Raw genomic sequence first — 25658 nt, 5'->3', positions numbered from 1 at the left:
AAAAAATGAGGTGAATGATGATAGCAAGGACTGGGTGGTGCAGAGAAGATGCTGACTGTCTGATTGCAAATATTATCATTATTAGTGTTATTTATTTTAGCTTATAATTATTACTAACATTGTTAGCATTAAAACAACTTTTATTTCAGTCAAAGCAACACACATGCAGGTTAACCTTTCCGAAAATGCTATTTTTGAAGAAGTGCTTTGGCATTCTCAAAAGGGAAATATCATAAAGGAGAAATTTTATGAAGTGGCCTTATTTTATTCTTCTCACAGCTATATGGGAGTGAGGCTTATTACTTTTTTTGATTTCTCATATTTCCTCATTATAAATCCCCCAAACAACTCAGAAGAGAAAGGAGTGTAAACATCTTGGGTGTCATGTGTGCAATGATGATTCTGAAAATGTCTCATCAACTTGTCTTCGCTGGTTACAGAGTTTTCCTTCAGGATGTCTGCATCCTGCCCCTCTAATAGGGTGTTGAATTTCCCCAGAGTAGGTGTGAATGCTTGGTTGTCAGGGTGTTTATGGTGTTTTATGCAGGTTGTTGCTTACCTACCCCATTCCAATGTTTTTCTTTGTCAGCATTTGATTGGATTCTTTCATCTGTGATTCAGTGTTTATATTAAACTCCATTTGCTTCTCTGCTCCTTCTCAAGACTTTATGTGGAAAAAAGGCCTATGTCCTTTAGTGCTGATTTTCTGCTGTTTTGGGGAGGCAGTCTCTAGCAACGCTGCATAATAAAGAGTTTTTAGAGTTGATAAACATGTGCTAGATTACTGCATAAAGGGCTGGCCAGGAAGACTGTTCACCATGCTCCCATGTAAGAATAAAGTTCAAGGAAACCTTTAAACAGATCACTTGTGTAATAACAAGAAAGTCACTCTTCAATGTCATAGGAAAGCTATGGAAGTATCCGTGCACATACTTCAGCAAAGTTTTGTGGAGTGTGGTGGACTGAAATAATTTTACTTTGTGAGGCAACAAGCACCTTTCTAGCCAGAAGGGAGAAAAAAGTAGAGCTTCTTTTTTTTTTTTTTTCCTTTTCTTTTCTTTGATGGGGACCGCTGGAAGTTGAAGCTTGGTGCTTGCTCTGCCAATTCTTTGTGGTATATTTGGCAAGTCACTTCTCCTTTATGAATATCATTTCTAAAATAAAGGGTTAGAGCAAAATATTTTTAAGGTCTCTTTCATCATAAATAACCCTTGAGATGGGTTGATGGCTTTTCTATGACTATTTACGTGAATATCTATAGCTATTCCTGAACATGGTTATTATTATTTTTAAATAACTCATTCAGAAAGTAATTATCTTAATTCCTTTTGGTCTTAAAATATGCTAGAAATGTTTAAATATTTTCTGAGTGTAACCTGGTTTTAATGAACACCATAAAAATGTCTAGTTTGATATAATAAGTCCATTTCCACATCTCCACAGGTGGCCCAGGATAATGATATTTTACTGAATTCTATTAAAATTCTCAAAATAGTCTTTAAAATGAATATTCTTATGAGTTAACTATTACAAGACTTTGAAAAATGTTTGTGAAAAACAATAACAATGACATCTGATAGAGCCTCTTTATTGCCAGTGTAAAATACCAGTGTTTTATAGACCTCTCATTTTCTCTCCCTAATAACATGTAAATAAGTATTGCTAATTTCCTTTTCAGAGGAGGCAATTGAAACAGAAAGTTTAAGCATTTTGCTTAAAATGTTGTTTTCATTACAAAGTCGAATTCAACCGACACACATTCATTATGCACGACAGCAAATGGTGTTGTGATGAGGAGCAGAAAAGGAGAATGAGATGATTTCAGGACATGAGGAACTTCCAGGATAGAGGAAACGATCGAGTTGATGGAGTCAGTTCTCCTGCTTCTGCCCTGGACACTTCATAAAATCTGTTGTATGACACAATTATTTTTTTATTATCTCTCTCGCCCCATTAGAATGTGGGCTTGATGAAAGCAGAAAGCACATTTTTTTGCTGTTTACCTCTTTATATCTAAACCCTGCACAATGCTGGCTAACAGTAGGCACTCAAAATATATTCATTTAATGAATGAATAAATGGATAATAGTCTGCAGTTTGAGACATGCTGAAAATTAATCCGAGAAATTTTTAAGGGGAATGCTCTGGAAACATAGTGCAAGCGAGATTAATTTTGACAAACCGTGAGGAAGACTTCACAGAGGAGAAGGTGTTTGAATTAGTTATAAAAGGAGAGGTAGAGTTGCATTTGATGGGAAGAGTTCTTCCAGGGGAGCAATGAGGCAGGGAAAGAAGGCAGGTGTGGAAAGTTTAGGGCATAATGAGAGTAATTTTAACAATAGTTAATACTAACCGAACACTCTTTTTGTACTAGATATTGTTCTAAACCTGTGTTACATGCATTATCTCATTTGATCTTCAAAAGCACATGCAAAAGTAGATGTTTCATCATCCCCCTGTTTGAGGAATGGTAACCTATATAAGGTGGAGAGTAAATAGAAAAAAAATGTCAATGTAGTTTTATATTTTGGAACAACTTTCTTGCCATGATAAGAAATGTGAACTTATTCCTGAAGGACAAGAAGAACCATTTGTAGTAAGAGCGGCTTCATCAATTCTGTGATTGAAGGAGGTGACTTTGATATTGAGGTGACAGGTGGTTTAGAAGTAGAAGAAACTGCTAGCAGATAGATCTGTCAGGAGACCATTTCGCCAATTCAGGAAAGGTAATGAAGATGTGGCTTCTCCAAAGAAGGAAAGGGGAGAAGTGGCATTTGAGGGACCTTGTAGCTTAGAACTGACAACAGGATAAGAAAGAGCAACCATTACTCCGAGAGTTTAACCCTGAGTGATCCCTGACTGCTATCAAAGTTGTAAACACCTGAGAATGACCAGGTTTATAAACCATCTACCTTTAGTTTTTGGCCGTTTGAGGTATGACCAGATTGAGGTGGTGCTAGAATCACAAACTATTAAAGTTGTGTGGGATCATAAAAGTTACTCCATCATGTAATGCTTTACTTTACGCATGAGGAAACTAAGGCCCAGGGAGGTAAATATCCTCATCAGCAAACACATTTTTAGTCGGTGGCAAAGGCAGACATTTGAAAATATAGGTTTGGAACTTAAAAGAGATTAAGGAATGTTGATGTAGATATGAATCTTGAACCTTGACAAATGTTATAGAAACTGGCATTGCTATTTTTCTGATAATACAGGGCACATAACAGAATTTGATTAAAAATACCTCCTGGAGTACTCAGGCAGGGAGAAGAGATGGGGTGGGAAAGAGTTTCCCTGTGTATTTTAGCAAAAATAAGAAAGAGAAACCAACAATCCAAACTCCAGAAGAGCATCCTTTTCTGTACATTAGCAGTTGTAATTCTCTGCTTAAGTGAAATTCTAATGCGATGAAGCAATTTTGATGTTCTGTATGGTTCATTAAAGCATAATTCTGCTACTTCTATGAATTCTTGTACTGTTGCCCAAAGCAAGTTAAATATTTTTGTGAAAACACAATCCTCGCCGGTATTTCTTAGAGGTACTTTGTTTTACATAAGGCAAGACATTTAGCCAGTTGAATAAAATCTTAAATACAATTCCAGTTCAACACAATTGTTTTACATTCTGCTGTTAGAATTCTGCTCGGCAGAGAACTCCGCTCAGCACTGAAAACAGATGAATATTCTATTTAACCCTCCTTGCCTTCATTAGGCAATGTCTCTGATTGAGTGTAGTGAATAACCTCCTAGAAAGACGGTCCTTGGGGGTTGTAACAGGCAATAACCAGCCTCAAAAGTACAGAGGGGAGATTCAGAGCTGGTGGGAGTGGGCGGCGGGAGAGGGCCCGGAAATGGAACGTAGTTCACTCCTATGCTCATGTAAACTGATGGTGATCCATGAATCATGATTGTGGGAGGGGGCTTGAATTTTGCTGTTTGGCCACTAGCACTGCTCCAGAATTTCCAGCAAATTTTTCTGCTCCAGAATTTTTTTTTTTTTTCTCACTTGAGTTTAGAGAATTTCACACACTCTAATTGTCAGACCAGGTACTCTGCTTAGAAAGCTGACTGGACATGAAAGTCTCAGTTTGCTTAGGGACACATTGGGGTGTCTGTGTCCCTGGGGGAAATCTTTATGAGGTTGGTAGTATTGTATCTCCATTTTATAGATAAAAAACCCTAGAACTGGAAATGTGAGATTATATGGTAGAAATATTAAAAAGCTTAGTAAGTATCTATGTTAAACTACATGTTCTCATAATTAAAATAAAATCAGTTACTGGTAAGCCTAAAGACAAAAAGGCTCAATTGTCCTGAAGTGTATGCAAAAGAATTATAGTGAGAATACAATTAATCTTTTTAATTTCTACTTTGACTGCAATTAAAAGTTAGGTATCTTAGATGAATTCAGAAGAAATGTAAGTTGTAAGTTAGGTGATATTTCTGAAAGATGGGATTGTCAAAACCTGATAACATTAACAAGTAGAGGCATACTCCATTCCTAGAAGATTTTAGAAGAGAATGATAGACAAGTGTCTGGAATGATTTACATGTATTCTGGCTAAGGCTGTATAAAATGGACATACTCATTCTCTAGGATTATTGTATTTTATTTCCAATCCAAAAACTGTAACAGTCCCACAAAATAATTTTATAGGTAATTTTATTATACTTTTACTGGAATTCTGAAATTGAAATATTCCTGAACTTTTCATACATGAACAAATAAGTGAATAAATTGTATGAAACCACACTACGAAATATTGAGAAAACATCTACCCTATATATACTAGGGAAGTATAAACAGACTTTTACCTAGATTTGTAAGGTGATATATCATCCTCCTAACTCTATCAATCATACACTTGAAAAGGGTTTTATAATATTAAAACAGTTTTTACTTATATGATTTTATTTGAGATATGCGGTAGTGCTATGATTTTGTCTGGGAAGTTGGTGACTGTATCAGTTATCTATCACCACAATATTATTATTAACTAGCCACATAATTTCAGTGGCAAATAATAACCATTTCTTGCTTCTGAATCTAAGTCCAATAGACAGCTCTGTTGATTTTAGCTGGGGTTGTTCACATGACTGGGTGTTGGTTAGCTGTAGGCCGAGCTAGGATGGACTGGGCTGGGGCAAGTTGGACAACTGGATTCTGCAACACGTTTCTCATCCTTCAGCAGGCCAATCTGAGTATATTCTCAGAGTGATGACACGAGTGCATGCAAACAAATGGAGGTATGTAAGGCCTCTAGAGAACTGGGCTCAGGACAAGCACATCATTATCTGGGTCATTCAATTGGCCATATCAAGTCCTACAGCACAAAACTCCAGAGTTTAAATGGGAAGGCACCACCAAGACAAAAGGCATGAATATAAGGAGTAGAAAAAAATTGGACCATTTTTGTCGTTTACCACAGTGATCATAACCACCTGGTTTCTCTTTAGAGATGAGGCTCAGAGAAGTTAAGTGATTGCTCTTAGAATGAAGTCTTAAAGATCTAAATCTTTTAAATCCCATTTTAGAATTCTTTTCTTTTTTCTTTTCCAGGTTGTACTTTCAGGAATCCAAGCATTTAATGGACAAACCTGCCTAGTGTTTGCGCTACACATCACACATTGATTTAGTAATTTTCCATTTAAAAAGTACTTTCACATGCACTAAAGTCACCTGAGATCATTTCTGGATCTCTCTGGAATAGTATTATTGTTGACATTATGTTCTAGATGAGGAAATTGAGGATAACATGGGATGTGTGACAATTCTTATTTAAGTCATTTTCACTTTCAATACACCTTCCTTTCTCATAAAGTAAAATGAGTGAACTTTTTATTTGTAAAGGGTTAAGGATGAATGAAAATGTATGGAGCACTGTTAGCAATGTAGCCTTGATGAGCCTAGAAAATGTTAGTAGTATAACCTAAGTTGCACTATGTAGTTTAAATTCCTAGTCTAATGTCCCCCTTTTAGGACTAGATAATTAGCTCCAAGAAATATTTTGTTGCATGCCAAGTTGCATTTATTGTTTTCCTTTTGACGTCTTGTCATGTACTCTTCTCTTCGTAGTTAGGACTGTGTTACGGTGATTCAGTTCTTGCTTATCCAAACTGAGATGACATGAAGGCACACAGGATGAAATCTTTTGCCAAACTGAGGTAAAATATTTTAAGACATAGGGGTCCTGGTAGTAGGACATCTACTCGGTAGGACATCATGCTCATCTGACTGGAGATTTTTTTTTCCCTTAATCTCCTCTTATGTTGTTGGACACACAATGTAACCTTTTTGGCAGTGCCTATGGGTATGACAATCAAGTGGAACAAGATAAAAATTTGAAGCAAATGTGCCTAATAGACTGATTATTTTTCTCTCCTCAGTCTCGAGTTTAGAAATAATAACTTCTATAAATTCCATTGACTGGCATCAAAGAGTTAATGAGGTCATTTCCATAATTATTCATCTTCCTAAAGTGAAGATAAGCAGGAAGCCACTTCAACTGTCAAAATTAACTGGGGCATCAATCAAAAGCTCATAGATTTTGAGATAATTCTGTATTTAAACTCAATTTAGTTTCCACAGGGGGACTCTAACCTGCCTAGGAGGCTTAATTAGGCTAACTGCCTGAAAAACAGCATAAACCATATGGGTGGGTTCCTATTCAAAACTGGTTTTATGAGCATTCTCATAGCTCTTACAGAAAATAAATGAACTTTCAGGGATCTTCCACTAAGCCTTCTGTTTAGTAATTCCATAAGGAGCATGGAAACAGCTTAGAAGGAATTGATCTTTTTAAAGTGGTCTTTATATTGTGCTTTGCTGTTTTTATATCATGATTTGAACTATATCATGAACTCTCAGAGCCCAGGAGAGACAGTATACATTCGGGGGGTATTTTTAAAGCTACAGATCAAAACTGAAACTTCCAATCCCCCAAGGGTATGCCACTCTGCCCTTGTACCTTCTGAAAATTTCAATAAATCAAATATTTATTAAGCATTCTTACATAAGGTTCCAGGGAATACAGAGATAAATAAGATACAGTTTTTTATCCTCAAGAATCTTAATGAGAGTAATAGATATGTGCACAATTATAATAAATATTAGACTTTAGTGAGCACTAAAGATATAAATAAACATCGACGAGAGCATAAGGTAAGGAGTGACTAAATCTGCTGATGAGATAGGTGAGAGCTTTGTTGAAAGTCTCCTTAGGAGTTGGGTTCTGTGGGTACATTGCAGAAACTGAATGGACCCTTACCTAGGATTTGGATCCAGGATCAGGATGAGAATGCCACACACAGAGAGGATAAATATATGTAAATAAAGGTTATTAGTTACATAACAAGGCTTTTGGGGGCACAGCAGGGTAGGCTTCCCAAGCTGATCTGAAAATGGGTTGTGAGAGAAAGAAGAAGACGGGCATTGGATTTTCACTGTGGTTAAGCAGACAGGGGCTAGACTGAGGGTTGCCTTACATGGTCAAGGGCTTGCTTGGATTGAGCCTCCTCCTGACACCAAAGGAAAGAACTTTCTTATGAGTTTGCCCAGATGAGGATCTTAAGGGCAGGGGGGAAGTCAAGACCTGTCAGTTAAATATCAAATGTAGAGTCAGACTCTTTATTATAGTGAGGTTCCTCGGGATTCTATTCTATAGGGATGTCATCATTTTTCTTTTATTTGAAACTTAAAAGGTTTGAGACAGCTCACCATCATAAAACAAAACAAAAAAGCTTTTAGTCTTATCAGCCCTCTATCTGTTTATATCCCAGGTTGTGTTTTTCTAGAGAATCCAGGCCAAACCACTGTCACCCTGCTTCAAATCTGTCCTGTGTGGTTTCATTCTAACACTCTCTGCTCCCATCCTCCACCTCACCTCTTGCTATCAAAACTTGTTCCCTGGAGATCCCTAGTTTACTAAAGAGTAGTGCTCTTTCATTGTGTGCTTCTGTATACCACTTCCTGCCACTACCCCAGGAAACTTCTGCTGTTATGATCATGACACATCCAACACCTTAGCAAAAGAAGCTTCTGGTTCTCTGAACTCCAAAGAGCTTCCCCTTCATCACTCCTCAGGGCCCACTCTGGATGTTGGCATCCCCTGTGACTGCATGCATTCTGAGATCCTAATCCCATGTACTCTAAGCTTTGGCCATAACCCCTAATATCTGCTTTGTTAGAGCTCTTACTTCTGCGAGTCTGCTTTTTAGCCTCACTATTCCCTCTTCTCCCCATCTGGCACCCTCCTGTGGCTTTGCTTTCTTCTAATTTAGCTATACTCTCTGAAATATCCTTTTCATTAATTTATTCACTTGTTTAACCACTATTTGAGCACCTATCAAGTGCCAATTATTGTTTAGACACTGAAAGTAATATAGTATTGAGAATAAATTGGACTTTCAGTATGGAGTTTACATATTAGGGAAAGAAGAAAATAAGCAAATAAAAAGGATGTGTAATATGTTGGAATGTGTTAAGAACTATGGAAAAATCTAAAGCAAGTGAAGAGGGCTACAGAATGTGAGGGCAAGAGAGTTATTGCCACTTTACATACTAGAGTTTTCAGGGAAGGCCTCACTAATGAGGTCAGAGACAAAGGAAATTAAGACTTGAGGAAATTAAGCAACGAGCCATGCTTATTTTGTGAGAAGGACTTTCTCAAGCTGTAAAGAGAAAGTACAAGCTTAGAGGCTGGAGTACGTTGGCAAGTTTGAGAACAACTGAGACTAGTGTGTCTATAGTGCAGTGAACAATGGGCAATATAGGACATGTATGACTGGAGAGCTATTTGGAGACAAAGTACTGTAGGGCCTTGTAGACCATGGAAGGTTTAAGGTGGAAAAATGGCCAAATCTGGCTTGATCTGATTCCTATTGACATCATCTTCATCCTCATTATTCTTTCCCTGTTTTATTTGACTCATCTTTTATTTTATTTAATGGATCTTCCTCTAAGCATATAAGCATGCTCCAGTGTCCATCCTATAATTAAATAAAGGCCAAAAATAAAGACTTTAGGTGTGACCTGATCTTTCTCCTGCCTTTGATAACCAAGTCTCCCAAAAGAGTAACAATAATTTATAGCCCACCAACACTAGCACATCCCATATTTATTATTCAATCCGTATGAACGTATTCCACAAACTGAACCCACTGTTGTCAAGGTTGTTGCTGAAATCAAAGGACATATTTTAGTACTAGTATTACTTTACTCTCTCCCTCTCTTAGTGTGAATTATTGACTACTCTCTTCTTGAAATTCTCCTCTGTTGGTTTTCAAGGCATGCTGTGCTCCCTGGGGTTCCATTTTCATACCTCCTCTCCCCTCCACATTTTCTTCCTACAATGTCATTCACTTTCATGACTCCAATTGTCATATATATGCTGATAACTCCTTAATTTATATGTAGGTCAAGGTACTTTTAAAAAATTTAGTTTCAGCCCATATATCAAAGTTCCTACTATCTCCATTTGAATTTCTCAAAGGTACTTGAAACTCATTGTGTCCATAATTTATCTTCCTTTCTCCCACAAGCTACTTCTCTTTTCTTTATAGTTCCTAACTTAGTGAGGAAGTCGAGTCAACCCAAACTCTAAAAGCAGAGTTTATTTCAGACTGGCTGCTTAATTGGTCACTGAGTCCTGGAGATTCAGCACGTAGCTGGTCCAGTTACTTCCCGGCTTGGAATATCCCTCATCAAATTCTACTCATCCTTTCAGACTCTCAGTTGTTATCCCATTTGGGTAACTGTTCCTTATCTCCTGGATATTCATCCTCAGCTAGAGTAAATGGCCTTCTTACCTGCTTCCATCACTCCATTTCCATAGATCTTTCAAGTACTTAATATCCTTTTTGGTAATGTTCTTTTTTTTATTTTTTTATTTTTATTTTTTATTTATGATAGTCACACAGAGAGAGAGAGAGAGAGAGGCAGAGACACAGGCAGAGGGAGAAACAGGCTCCATGCACCGGGAGCCTGACATGGGATTCGATCCCGGGTCTCCAGGATCGCCCCTGGGCCAAAGGCAGGCGCCAAACCTCTGCGCCACCCAGGGATCCCCTTTGGTAATGTTCTTGACTCATCCATGTATGTCAGTGAGGGTTAAGCAAAGAGTATATCTTTGTCATATGCTGTGATAGTGCCTGAAATATCATAGATACTATATTGCTGTTTGTTGAATGAATAGAGTTGACATTTAAGAAAGGATAAATGCATTTTGGTAAGGCAAAGAACAATGTGTTAATCAGAACTTTAATAGATCAAGTGACTGGAACTCAATTCTGACTAATATGCTAAGATGATATGAGGCTAGTTCACAGAGTGAAAGGATATATATGAATGCTACAGAAAGGCAGTAACCAGGGCAGCAATGGGAACCGAGACACTAAAACCAGGGGCTCAGTACAATCAGGCTATTTTCGTTTTCTCTACTTCTATTTTTCTGTGTTGGCTTCATCTTCTCAGGCAGGATTTCCCCATGAGCCTAAAATCATGAATGCCTAGAGACTATAGATATACATATATCACTTACTGAAGCAATGAATATAACCAATGTGATAAAGCATGATGCTTAGCTCAGCTTGGTACTAATTTCCACTCCAGGACCAAGAGTGTAACCTGTAAATCTGGATCTTGTTAGAAGAAGGCAGTTCTCATCAGAGAATATGATGGAAGTTTGAAAGGGGTGGGAGGGTAGCTCCTCAAAATAAAGAGACTGATGTACCAGAAGAAGGAAAAGGTCTGAGCAGACTTTATAATATATACTTACTAAAACTAATCACATTGGCAAAAGTTTTCTGGTACTTATTTTGTAGCAGACACTGTGCAAAGCACTTTACATATTTTTTTTCATTGAATTCTCATAAAAAACCTATCAGATGAATATTTCAGGTAAAATTTTTTCACCTACAACAAAATAACATCCAACTAAAAATGGTTTAAATTTAGGATTTTATTTTGCTCACTTAACAAGTACAAAGTAAGACAGGTGATTGCAATATTGGTGTCAACTGCTCAAAGGTGTCAGGGATGTTGGTCAGCTTTTCTCTACTTTTGTTAGATTTCTACTCATGATCACAAAATGGCTGCCATAGCTCCAAGTTTGCATCTTCACACAGCATTAAAATGTGAAAAGGGATTAGACACTTCTTGACCATCTCTTATGAAGGAGGAAATATTAACAAGAAATATCCCCATAAACTTCCCAGCAAGAGTGACAGGAGAGGATGGCATTATATACTCATGGTTGAGCAAGTGAAGATGGAAAAACAAGTGTCTGTCAATTTTAATCTTTAAAAGAGGGACTACCTCTTTTATGGTGAAGAAGATAATGGTAGAATGGTTGCTGGTAGGATTGGAATGTTTTGGTAGAAGAAACATAAAATTTGAACAAGAACGAGTTAAAACCAGAAAGATAGTTCTTGTTAGCCTTTAACACAATAGACGTCTTAAGTTATTTAAGCAGTACAGACACAAAGATGACCAGTCCTTGACCTTATGGTATTAAAGAGAAAGTATATATCTATTCTGCTGTGTATTTGAGTTCATAGTCTTCTTGCATCTTGTATTTTCTCCTTAGAATGATTGTGTAAAAGTTTACAAGTGTTTCGGGAATGTGTGATTATTTTCTTAATTATTATAAATTGAAGAAAGAGTTGGATCAAACAAGAATTGTGTCCCAGGACCTGCCTGATTTTCTATGGTGTCTAAAACTGTGTGAAAATTTAGTTGCTGGTTGGTGACACTAATTGGCACTCTCTTTAACAATCTTTATGCAAGACAGCATTAATTAGATGTGAAAAAGAGAGTGTTTCCTTATCATCCAATCCAGCAGGTGGTCGTTGCAGTTGAGGGCAGGATGAAGTTGGTAAAAGTTACACCTCACCAAATCACTTTATTTTTAAGTAGAAACTTAGAGATCTTTCTTGCTAGTTGTAGAGCGTTTAGCCAAAGATTCACCATGGACTCGATTCATGACTTTGCAAATACATATATACATAAAATATGATTTTATAGGGCAGCCCAGGTGGCTCAGCGGTTTAGCGCCACCCTCAGCCCAGGGTGTGATGCTCGAGACCCAGGATCCAGTCCTGTATCGGGCTCCCTGCATGGAGCCTGCTTCTTCCTCCGCCTGTGTCTCTGCCTCTCTGTCTCTCTCTCTCTGTCCCTCATGAATAAATAAATAAAATCTTAAAAAAAAGATATGATTTTATAAAAACTAAAAAAAAAATTCCCTTTCAACATTTCTGGCCCCTGGTGGTGTTGCTGAGAATGGTAAATTAAGGACTAAATTAATTTTTTTCATTGCATATACAGGCATTGATCCATACTAAATTTATATACTGAATTGTGTCCTTTTCTTGATTTCTCCTCTTACCTCTCTTACCTTCCCTTCTGATTTTCTTTCTCTGGGTCATTTCCAGAGCCTATCCATTCAAAGTAGTGGCAGGGCTCTCTGGCCGCCTTCTTTACTCTGAATCATCTTACATACTCATGATTTTAACTACCCCGAATAGCAAGAGGCAGGCAGACAACTAAATATGTGACTTGGATTGGTTTGAGAAATAGGAAATGATGGGGTCTGTGGCACACTGGAAGTGACTAGGATATCTAAAGTTATACTCAGGGGGAAAAGAAACCCAATCTGTTCAGCCAAATAAAATGATCTTCTCTAGATGAATTCAGCCCTTAGTATCTGACTTGCTCTTCCCAGTTCCCAAATCTGTGACTTCTCAGCCTCTCCCCAAAGCTTTATCTGCACATGGCAAAACATCTAGTGGCTATTACATAGGCTACTGCTTCTCCAAACCCTCTGCATTTTAGAATCACCCAGAAAACTTTTTATTTTTTTAAGATTTTATTTATCTATTTTGAGAGAGAGAGAGAAAAAAGAGAGAGAGAGTACATATGAGCAAGGAGGACGGGCACAGGGAAAAGGAGAAGCAAGCTCCACAGTGAGCAGGGATCAGATGGATGATGGGCCTGAGACTCAGTCCCAGGACCCTGAGATACTGACTTGAGTCAAAGGCAGATGCTCAACTTACTGAGCCACCCAGATGCCTCCCAAAACCTTTCTCTTTTTTAAAAATTTAATTTTTAAATATAACTTCAATTATTTAACATATAAGTATTGTTAGCTTTAAGGGTAAAGGACAGTGATTCATCAGTCTTATATAATACCCAGTGCTCATTACATCACAGTCCCTCCTTAATGTCCATTACCCACTTACCCCATCCCACATCCATCTTCCCTCCAGTGACCCTATTTGTTGCCTATGATTAAGAGTCTCCTATAGTTTGTCTCCCTCTCTGATTTCATCTTGTTTTATTTTTTTCCTCTCTTCCCCTATGATCTTGTTCTGTTTCTGAAATTCCACATGAGTGAGATCATATGATAATTATTTTTCTCCGATTGACTTATTTCACTTACCACAATATTCCCCAAGTTCCATTCACATTGTTGCAAATGGCAAGATTTCATTTTTTTTGATGGCTGAGTAGTATTCCATTGTGTATATATGTACCACCTCTTCCTTATCCATTCATCTGTCAGTGGACATCTGGTTCTTTCCATAGTTTCACTGTTGTGGGCATTGCTGCTATAAGCATTGGGGTGCAGGTGCCCCTTCGGAACACTACATGTGTATCTTTGGGGTAAATACTTAGTAGGGCAATTGCTGGGTCATGGGGTAGCTCTATTTTCAACTTTTTTGAGGAACCTCCATACTCTTCTCCAGAGTGGCTGTAACCAGCTTGCATTCCCACCAGAAGTTTATGAGGGTTCCCCTTCACATCCTCACCAACATCTGTCATTTCCTGACTTGTCAATTTCAGCCATTCTGACTAGTGTGAGATGATATCTCTTTGCAGTTTTGATTTGTATTTCCCTGATGCCAAGTGATATGGAGCATTTTTTTCATGTGTCTGTTGGCCATTTGTAAGTCTTTAGAGAAATGCCTATTCGTGTCTTCTGCCTATTTCTTGATTGGATTAAATAATCCAATCTTTGGGTGTTGAGTTTGATAGATTATTTATGGATCTTGGATACTAGCCCTTTGTCTGATTTATCATTTGCAAATATTTTCTCCCATTCTGTTGGCTGTCTTTTGGTTTTGTCCATTGTTTTCTGTACAAAAGCTTTTTATCTTGAAATACCAATAGTTCATTTTTGGCTTGTTTCCCTTGCTTTTGGAGATGTGTCTAGTAAAAAGTTACTGTGGCTGAGATCACAAGGGTTGCTGCCTGTGTTCTCCTCTATGATTTTACAGTTTCTTGTCTTACATTTTGGTCTTTCATCCATTTTGAGTCTATTTTTGTACATGGTATAAGGAAATGATCTGGTTTTATTCTTTTGCATGTGGCTGTCTAATTTTCCCAGCACCATTTGTTGAAGAGACTGTGTTTTTTTCCATTGAATATTCTTTCCTGCTTTGTGAAAGGTTAGTTGACCATAGAGTTGAGGGTCTATTTCTGGGTTTTCTATTCTGTTCCATTGATCTGTGTGTCTGTTTTTGTACTGGTACAATGCCATCTTGATGACTACAGCTTTGTGATAGAGCCTGAAGTCTGGGATTGTGATGCCACCAGCTTTGGTTTTCTTTTTCAATGTTCCTTTGGCTATTCAGGGTATTTTCTGTTTCCATTCAAATTTTAGGATTCTTTGTTCCAGCTCTGTGAAAAGCTGATTTTTTTTTTTGTTAGAGATTGCATTGAATGTATAGATTGCTCAAGGTATCATAGACATTTTAACAATATTTTCTTTCTAATCCATTATATGGAATATTTTTCCATTTCTTTGTGTCTTCCTCAATTTCTTTCATGAGTATTCTATAGCTTTGTGAGTATAGACCTTTTGCCTCTTTGGTTAGGTTTATTCCTAGATATCTTCTGGTGTTTGGTGCAATTGTAAATGGGATCAACTCCTTAATTTCTCTTTCTTCTGTCTCATTGTTAGTGTATAGAAATGCCACTGATTTCTGGGCATTGATTTTTATATCCTGCCACTTTGCTAAATTCCTGTATGAGTTCTAGCAATTTTGGGGTAGAGTTTTTTGGGTTTTCCACATAAAGTATCATGTCATCTGTAAAGAGTGAGAGTTTGATTTCTTCTTTGCTGATTCTGATGCCTTTTTTGTGTGTGTCTGATTTCTGAGGCTAGGACTTCTAGTACTATGTTGAACAGTAGTGGTGAGAGTGGATATCTCTGCCATGTTCCTAACCTTAGGGGAAAAGCTCTCAGTTTTTCCCCACTGACAATGATATTCACTGTGAGCTTTTCATATATGGCTTTTATGATATTGAGGTATGTCTCCTCTATCCCTACACTGTGAAGAGTTTTAATCAAAAAAGAATTCTGTACTTTGTCAAATGCTTTTTTGCATCTATTGAGAGGATCATATGGCTCTTGTCCTTTCTTTTATTAGTGTGGTCTATCACATTGGTTGATTTGTAGATGCTGAACTGTGCTTGCAGTCCGGGAATAAATCTCACTTGGTTGTGGTGGATAATTCTTTTAAGTAGTCTTGGATCCTATTGGATAGTTTCTTGGTAAGAATTTTTGTATCCATGTTCATCAGGAATATTGGTCTGTAATTTTCCTTTTCAGTGGGGTTTTTGTCTGGTTTTGGGATCAAGGTGATGCTGGGCCTCATAGAAAGAGTTTGGAAGTTTTCCTTCTATTTCCATTTTTGAAAATAGCTTCAGAAGAATAGGGATTAATTTTCTTTAAATGTTTGGTAGAATTCCCCTGGGAAGCCATCTGGCCTTGGACTCTTGTTTGTTGGGAGATTTTTGATTATTACTTCAATTTCCTTGCTGGTTATAGGTCTGTTCAGGTTTTCTATTTTTTCCTGTTTCAGTTTTGGTAGTTTATACACCTCGAGGAATGCATCCATTTCTTCCAGATTGCCTAATTTGTTGTCATATAGTTGCTCATAATATGTTTTTATAATTGTATTTTCTTAGTCTTGGTTATGAACTCTCCTCTTTTGTTCATGATTTTATTTATTTGGATCCTTTCTCTTGTTGATAAATCTGGCCATGGGTTTATCAAAAAATCTTATTAATTCTTTCAAAGAATCAGCTTCTAGTTTCATTGATCTTTTCTATTTTATTGATTTCTGCACTAATCATTATTAACACTCTTCTGCTAGGGTTAGGCTTGATTTGCTATTCTTTCTCCAGCTGCTTTAGGTGTAAGGTTAGGTTGTGTGTTTGAGACCTTTCTTGTTCTTTTAGAAAGGTTTGTATTGCTATGTGCTTCCCTCTTAGGATCACCTTTGCTGCATCCCAAAGATTTTGAACAGTTGTATTTTGATTTTCATTTGTTTCCATGAATTTTTAAAATCCTTTAATTTTTTAGTTGATCCATTCATTATTTAGTAGGATGCTCTTTAGCCTCCATGTCTATAAGTTCTTTCCAAATTTCCTCTTGTGATTGTGTTCAAGTTTTGAAGCATTGTAGTTTGAAAATAGGCAGGGAATGATCCCAATCTTTCGGTACCTGTTGAGACCTGATTTGTGACCCAGTATGTGATATATTTTGCAGAATATTCAATGTGCACTTGAGAAAAATATGTATTCTGTTGCTTTAGAATGGAATGTTCTGAATATATCTGTGAAGTCCATCTGGTCCAGTGTGTCGTTCAAACCCTTTACTTTCTTGTTGATCTTCAGCTTAGATGATCTGTCCATTGCTATAAGTGGAGTGTTAAAGTCCTCTACTATTATTGTATTATTATCAATGTGTTTCTTTAATTTTGTTATTTGTTTCTATAATTGACTGTTCCCAAGTTAGGAGCATAAATATTTATAACTGTTAGATCTTGTTGGATAGACCTATAAGTATGATATAATGTCCCTCTTCATGTATTATTACAGTCTTTGGTCTAAATTCTAATTTGTCTGATAAGGATTGCTACCCTAGCTTTTTTATTTTTATTTTTTTGATGCCCATTAGCATAAATGGTTTTCTACACCCTCATTTTCAATGTGGAGGTAGATGTCTTTGGATCTAAAATGAGTCTCTTACAGACAGCATTTGGATGGGTCTTGCTTTTTTAAAATCCAATCTGATACCTGCTGTCTTTTGATTTGGGCATTTAGCCCATTTACATTCAGAGTAATTACTGAAAGATATGAATTTAGTGCCATTGTATTACCTGTAAAGTCACTGTTTCTGTATGTTGTCTCTGTTCCTTTCTGGTCTATGTTACATTGGACTCTTTCTTTACTTAAAGGATCCCCTTTAATATTTCTTGCAGGGATGGTTTAGTGATCACAAATTACTTTGGTTGCTCTTTGTCCTGGAAAACTTTTCTTTCTCCTTCTATTTTGAATGACATTTTTGCTGGATAAAGTATTCTTGACTGCATATTTTTCTCATTTAGCACCCTGAATGTATCATGCCATCCTTTCTGGCCTGCCAGGTCTTTGTGTAAAAGTCTCCTGTCAGTCTAACATTTCTACCTTTGTAGGTTATGGACCTCTTATCCCTGAGCTGCTTTTGGGATTTTCTTCTTGTCTCTCTTCTGCCTTATTTATCCTCACAGTTAGAGCCTCTATTTTATTGCATCTCATTGATAGCCTTTTTGATTTCTATTTGATTAGATGTTCTTTTTTTTTTTCTCCAGAAAGGGATTCTCTAGTGTCTTCTATGCTTTTTTCAAAGCCAGCTAGTATCTTTATAATCACTATTCTGAATGCTAGTTCTGACATCTTATTTATGTCCATAATGTTTAGGTTCTTGGCAGTCAGTACTGCTTCTTGTTCTCCTTTTTTGAGGTGAATTTTCTGTCTAGTCATTCTTACAGAAACTGGTCACTTTTCTATTTGTAGAATTTCAGCTATTTTTTTCTTAGATCTCCAGTTGAGTTTGCAGGTGTACAGAATGATTTGATATCTATCTAGCTGAATTCCTGGGACCAAATGAAACTAAAATCTATTCCTCTGCCAACTTGGAGGAACCTCCTCCAAGAAACTTTGAAATATTGCTCTTCAGAGAGTGGAACCTAGGCTTTAAACATTCTTTTTTTTGAGACAGAATGCACATGGACATGGGGTTGGGGTGAGAGGGGAGGAGGCAGGCAGAAGGAGAGGAGAAAATCTTAAGCAGGTTCCATGCCCAGTGTACAGCCAGCACTGAGCTGCATCTCAATACTCTGAGATCATGACCTGAGCTGATTCCAAGAGTTAGCCAAGCAACTGAGGCACCCTGGCACCCCATGGGGTATAAGTCTTTTTATTTTTAATATTCCCAAGGTGTTGAGAATCCTTGCCAATAGATTTTTTTTCAAATCCTAAGCATTTCCTATGATTTAAGAATGTAAATGTTAGATGATCAAAAATAAGAGTAACCTAAAATTTTAAATGCATAGATATTATAGTTCATCTTTTAATTTTTAGTTTCCAGTTTTATTATACTTGGTAAGAAATTATAGTTTTCTGTGACTTATAAAATTTTAAATGTTTTGTGAACAATATTTGAAAGTTCTATTCCTACATAGAAATGTTCATTCTGTTTAATTGGTGAAATTTTTAAATTTTAACTTATGTTTATTAGCTACCTTATTTGAATCCTCTTGTAATTCTTATGTATTTCATCTGACCATTTTTAGAGACATGTATAGAAGTTTGCTGCTATGACAATTAGTTCATAAACTTCTCATTACACTTTTATAATTTTGTGTTATGTTTTGATACTAACATTTTTTGTTCCATAAAGATGTATAACTATTTGTGAATATTTTTGGTAGATTGCATTAATATTTTTAGTATCTCTATATCTTGATTGATGTTTTATTTTTTATCTAGTTATTTTGATGAAATACAATATTGAGTAAATTCCTGAGGGTTATTTCAGAAATGTTAATATACAATGAACTTTCTAAAAATGTCTTTAAATTTTCCTCACAGTTGAATTCTGATGACATATTTCTATTATATGTTTAGTATTCTTAAAAAATATGATGTCAGTTTTTAGAAAAACCTCTTTTATCTTCATGGATTATATTAGAATTTTCTCTTATCATTGGAATATAGAAATTTTACAAGGATCTCTGTAGGGGAGAAATAATAATTTTTCTTTTATCCTTCTAAATTCTTGGCTGAGATGCTGTAATAAAAGATTAACAAGAGAAAACCAAAAACTCATTCACATTCATACCTTATGTGTACATGGGAGATAACACAGGGAAAAATGTTTAACTCTTAGAGGTGACTTAGAACTCAGGCTTAAATACTGTCATCAGCTAAAAATAAAAGGAAGGTGTGAGAGAAGCCGATTATAGAAGGGTACCAGGAGAAGTATGGCAAACAAAGGTGAGGTTTGTTATGCAGATATAAATTAGTGCCTCTCCGTTGATAAGATAGGTGAGTGTGTGTGTGTGTGTGTGTGTGTGTGTGTATGTATGTATGTGTACGTACACTGTGTGTGTGTGATTTGGAGAAATCTCTCCTAGTATACAGAGGGAGCAAATGGAAATTTCTGTGATAAATGTAAATTTCCCTTACAGAAGGATAACTTCTACTCTGCTCTCAGAGTCTTTCTTGTATCTGCTATTTCTCAATGTGATCAGCTCACAATAATCCCTATGCCAAAAACATGTATTTTGGAGTGATATGTGCTGCTACTTTTCATGTACTATCCAGATAAATTTTTACTTAATTACTCAAAAGGCTCTTTTCATCTGAAATATTTTTTATTTTTACAACAGGGACATTTTTTTCCCAGGTCTATTTTTTCCCCTTCTTCTCAAGCTTCTATTAGGTTTATTGCAGACTTCCTAGATATAATTACATTACTTTAAAATTTCCAACTTTTTATTCTTTTGTATTATGTTCAATGATTATTCCTTTGTTGGCTTCTTCAGCTGATTTATTTCTAGCTTTGATTTTTCTACTATTTGGTCTATTTATCAATTGACTTTGAAAATAAAATATATAATTTTCAAAAATTCTCATTTCTTGTTTCTCATAGCATTTTCTTCACCTTTTTCTCCTTTGCCTCTTCTCTTTCTTTTCTTCATCCTCCTTTCTCTCTTCCTTCTGTTCCTCCTTTTCATTCTTTGTAATATTCCCAAATTTCTGAATATTTTCATTATACTTCTCGGTTATTTTTCTGAAATAATAATTTTTTTTTCCTAAGTTACTTTTTCCCTTTGTGGAGCTTAGTACCACCTGTTGCTTTCCTCAAATTTTAATGATTCTTGGTTGTTTGTTTACATAGAGGAGGATTTGCTTATTACTAAGAGCCTAATAGCTCATGTATATTTCTACAGCCCCAGTGAAAATCCTATTCTTTTGGGAGTGAAAGCAGATTTAGATGAGTGTGAGGATTGTGGAAATTCTTGGAGTTGTAGAGGAGGAAAGAATTATTTTTAATATCATTAAAGTCCATAGTGGGTTCCAAAAATTAAAATGACCATCATGATTAACAAGACAAAAACATACACATGATTTAATGTGGATTCATTTTATTTTTATTTTTTAAGATTTTATTTATTTATTCATGAGGGAGGGAGGGGGAGGGGGAGAGGGAGAGGGAGAGAGAGAGAGAGAGAGAGAGAGAGAGAGAGAGAGAGAGAAAGGCCGAGACACAGGCAGAGGGAGAAGCAGCCTCTATGCAGGGACTCCATGCAGGGATGTGGGACTCCATCCCTGGACTCCAGAATCATGCCCTGGGCCAAAAGCAGGTGCCAAACTGCTGAGCCACCCAGGGATCCCCCTAATGTGAATTTTATATGATGTGGGAGCTTTCATAAGGAATACAGACCCAAGGAAATGTTAAACCTGTATGTGTTTATACTAGGTTTGTTGAAGAGTAGAAATATATGGAGAAATATGACAGGATGAAGAGTATTAAGTAAGTGGAGTAGACTAGGAGAAACTTAGTAAGGCCTGTTGATTCAGATGCTTCTTGGCATTCCTCCATCTTAGAGTTAAAGATGATTTTTTTCTCCAAGTATAAGAGGGCACATCTCACATGAGGGTCTTTTGACCTCCTTCTGGGAGATATTCCTGCTCTTACTGTTTTCTCAACTTCTTTCAGCTGAAATATGCAATATGCCAAGGTGCCACATTTGGGGGTAATGTGTCCTGAACCCCATCACAACATAGTCCATTTTCCTTTAGAACAGAGGCCACAAACCAATCACTGTAAGAAAAACTTGGAAATTTTATGTGAAATTATAGATTTCAATTTTTTTTTTCTTAGGAAGTCTGAAGCTCTAGCAAATCGAAGCCTCTATTGCTGAGTGGAAATGACTGGCCAGAACTAAGTCATGCCTGTTCCTCAGATATAGCATGTGCTCTTATTTGTCACAGTTTCCAACACCCCCTCTTGTACTCCTTTTCTAGACCACTACCTCCTTGATTTGGAGGCAATGCTAGTGTTCTTTTGGGAAGATATATTCTTTTGGAAGAGATTATTTTTCCCAAAGAAATTATAATAATAAAATACTAGTATATAATAATATCATCTGTCATAATATAAGGACTTACTATTTGAAAGGCATGATGGGAATTATTTACTTTTACAGTAATGTACTCGGCTTCCTAGCTGAAGTTAATTAGTATTGTAATGATACTATTTTACAGATGAGAAATAAGAGGCAAAAAGAAGGTGAAGAATTTGTTCAAGATAATAACTGATGAGTAAGAGAGGTAGGATTTGAACACAGATCATTTGATCCCAGCACTTGAATCTCTAACCATTATACCAAGGTGCTTTTCTATTCAAGATTATTGCTTCCTTTACTTTTTTCTATATTCACAATATAGCTTTTGGAAATTACACACTTTTTATCTTTAGGTGACATTTTCCCTAGTTTTCCTAAGGTGAAGTTTGACTTTTTGGGGGAGGGCCAATTAGATAGGTAGATTGATCAGTTATATAAATCAATGTCTACCTTTCTTATTAGACAATACTCCTTGATGGTGGGCAGTTTGTTTTCTATATCTTTAGATCTAGCACTCAGCACAGTGCCTGATAATAGACGTTGAACGTATGTCTAATTTGAAAGCAACTGCCTTTGTTTCTGTCATGGTTTTCAAAGACTATGTGTAATGTTTTATATAACCTATATGTGAGATATACCGTTAAAGCAAATCTATTCAGATTATTTAAATCAAACCATGTTTTTTGGATTGGTTTTTACCATTTTTCCCTTAGTGTATGTATTTTTTAAGCTTTAATATCCTCATTTAGGTTGTTCAATTACATATTCATGAGTATACAATCATATATAGTTCAGATATATTTCAAATATATATACTTCTTTCATTTAACAAAAATGAATTGATCAGTTGCTATGCATAAAGCAATTACTATTGTTGGCTCTGTCAAAAGGAGCTTATAATGTAAAAATGGGAGAAAATTTCTACACAAATAATTATAAAGGATATTAAAATGTACAAAGAATGGATAAAAGCTCTGGGGAAGTTTTGGAGAGGGACAGTGAAAAGGCACTGAAAATCTAATATTTATTGGATGAATCTTGAACATGTGGTGATACCAAGTTTACTGATTTCCTATAAAGTGATGCTATTCATATATTTATAAATATGATCTATATCTATCTGTTTGGGTGATACCCAAATACGTACATGAATCATCTCCTCCTTGTTGTTGTTGTTTTTGTTGTTGTTCTTCTTCTTTTTCTTCTTCTTCTTCACATTGGTCCTCTATTCAAGGAATCTCCTTTTGAAATGTAAAATGCTATGAGCATTTTTGAAAAGGGAGCTCAGTGACTTCTCCCAGGTGCTAATTAATTTGGGACTGCAATTGTTTTTTTCTGTTTAATGCAGTTACCACCTCAGTATGTTTCCTAAATACCAAAGCCATATTGTATATATATTTCAAATCTATTCCTTTTTTCTATAGCAAAATAGTGATACTGTTTTATTAACTTGACTCTAAAATTATTGCTTTCTTCATGCTGTTTAATCAAACTTCCTTGACGTATTTTTCACTTCACTTCCAATACCAGATATGTTATTTAAGGAAAGAATTTTTATAAACAGGGACTTTAAATCACTTCTGAAGTGTACAATTAGAAGTGCTGTTAATATAATTAGGTTGAAGTTTTCCCTCTTGACATTGGTGTAGATGGTTTTCAAATATATTTATTCAAAAGAGGCATTCACTAGGATTGTAGTTCATCTCTCTTTTAATAGCAAGCCCTGTGGCTGCATCATCCCCGTGGTCCATTAATCTCTTATTGCATTACTCTGAAATTGTGTTGGTTATAAGTAATCATAAACTGTCAGCTTTCAAAAGCTAACATTTGTTAGCTTCACAGTCATGAAAAAACTAGTGATAAGTGAGGTTGTTAAAAAGTCAAATTAAATGTTAATTGATGCAAGGGCACAAAGCAGTAAGCACTTAAGGGTTTGGATGTGGGCACTACATTTTTCAGACTTGACAAATTATCCTGAAGAGTTTCCATAGATATTTGCCATTATATTTTCCTCCATTACCAATTTGCCACATAAGCATGTCACAATTCAAAAATAGTTAAAATGTCACTCTTGCCAGTGTTTACATAGTCTCACATGAAGCCATAGGCAAGATTCTGATTCTATTGTGTATATCTACAATGTTTTATTTTAAGCAATGTGGTGATCTAAGAAAAGAATCAAAGAAGAGACTATCCTAGAAATTTGCATAAGGAGAAAAGAACATGCGCACTCTTGGGGAATTAAAGAGAAGATTCTTTCTTAATCATCTCATACATTTAAATTACCCAAATTTGCATAAATGCTGAAGTGTGAATTGTTGCCTTAAAAAAAAAAACCAATTCCTTTCAGACTATTGCTAATTATTCTTGGCTAATGTGCTAAAGTTAAAGGCACAGAAGTCTTTGATATTTCTCTGTTGCTTTCCCCAGAACACTGGTACAATGCGTGGTTTGCTTAGATTCTGTGGTTGATATACAAAGCAGAAGTAGAATGAAATATTCTGACTCAAATAGTTTTGTTTTCTTGGATTTTTGGTTGCTAGTAAACTACAAAAAAGAAAAAAAGGAAAAGTGTTCTGGCTAATTCTAGAGGCATCATACTTCTAAGGAAATGGCTAGCTAATTATAGAAGTGTTTTTGCTAGATTTTCCTATTATTAGGACTAAACCAGAGCCAATTATCTGGTACAAATTTTGGATTCTGCTTGGTAACTTTCAATGTGCCAGTTTTTTTTTTCTAACTATCTACTTATGAAGAAATGGCAGATGTGTTAAAAATAAAAGATCCAGGCTTTTAGATTACATATAGGTGACTATGTTTATTGATTTTTAATTTAAAAAATTTTTGATTTTCTATGTAGAATTTCCTGTGATCACATAGATATTCTTCATGCACATCCACTTTCAGGACAGTGTGAACAGAGTATTCTGACCTGAGAGTGACACCTATTTACAGAACTTATTATAGGTAAGGATTTTTCTTAACTGCTTGGTAGATTTTGACAGTTTAGTACTGACCTGTCATTTGAAAACCTTGTTTTCCTGGTAAGGTTTTCTTTCTTCTCTACTAGAAAATTAATTGAATTCATGCTTTCCTCCAAAGTAGAAGAACTTCAGTGAGTAGGGTCTTTGCTGGAAAGAATTTTGAGAGGCCTCAAACTACTACAGAGAAGCAGTTTGGTTTGAATGTAAGGATCAAGAAATTACATTGGATTCAATGGATATTACTGAGTACCTGCCACGTGCTTTGCTGGGCAGATTATAAAAAGAGATGTAAAATACAATTTCTGCCCTATGGGCTTAAATAGTCCATTTTAAAAAGAATGGCAAGTAAAGAAGACAGTAAATGCCACTCTGTATAGTTGTTCAGGGTACCCAGTGTAAGGGGCTGAGCCCAGGTAGGGAGGAAATCCCTGCTTTTGTTCTTCTTACTGAGCCAGGTGCCTTTGAATCTAAATCTGTCTCAAAAGACAGTTAACTAATCTATTAACCAGAGTGGTGTTAGCTTTTGCTACAACCACTTTCCAAAATTTCAGTGGCTCAACAGAATGTTTATTTCTAGTTGACAAACCGATCTACAATTTATATTTCTGGTCAGCAGGTAGCTTTCCTTCAGGTTGTGCTTCTGGGACTGAAGCTTCTTGCATTTTGTGATTCAGTCATTTTCACCAAATTATTTCCAATATCATGTGGTTGTCTACCTCAATCCACATAGGAGAAGAGAACATGGAAGGTCTTGTGTATGAAGGTATAAAGGTGTAGGCACACTTTGTTTCTGCTTGTGCTCCGTTGGCCTGTACTTGGTGAAATGCCACATCTAACCTCAGGTGAGGGTAGGAAATGTGGTCTGGCTGTGAGCTTGGGAAGAAGAGGGGATGGTCTGGTGAGCAGCTGGCTACTCTCTGCCACGTTGCTCTTCTGGTCATACATCACCTATGTCTGCATCTATATCTACACCTATATCTCTGTATACCTATATCAATTGATAGCTTTTTCACAATCTTATATTTTAGGAATAACTATGTCCCAGAGCAAGAAGCTAAGTTAATTTCGCAGAGCAAAATAGTGTTTATTTAACACAGGTCAGGAAACTGTCTTTACAGCTACCAAAGGAATCAACCTAAGGTAGCATCTAGCATCTAGCTCCAAGTTAGAATCTCTTGTTGGATAGCATCCTCTTTTTTTTTTTTTTTTT

The sequence above is a fragment of the Vulpes lagopus genome, chromosome 17, assembly GCF_018345385.1.
Source record: "Vulpes lagopus strain Blue_001 chromosome 17, ASM1834538v1, whole genome shotgun sequence".
Classification (NCBI taxonomy): domain Eukaryota; kingdom Metazoa; phylum Chordata; class Mammalia; order Carnivora; family Canidae; genus Vulpes; species Vulpes lagopus.
The sequence above is the reverse complement of the archived record's forward strand: the minus strand, read 5'-3'. Positions refer to the sequence as shown.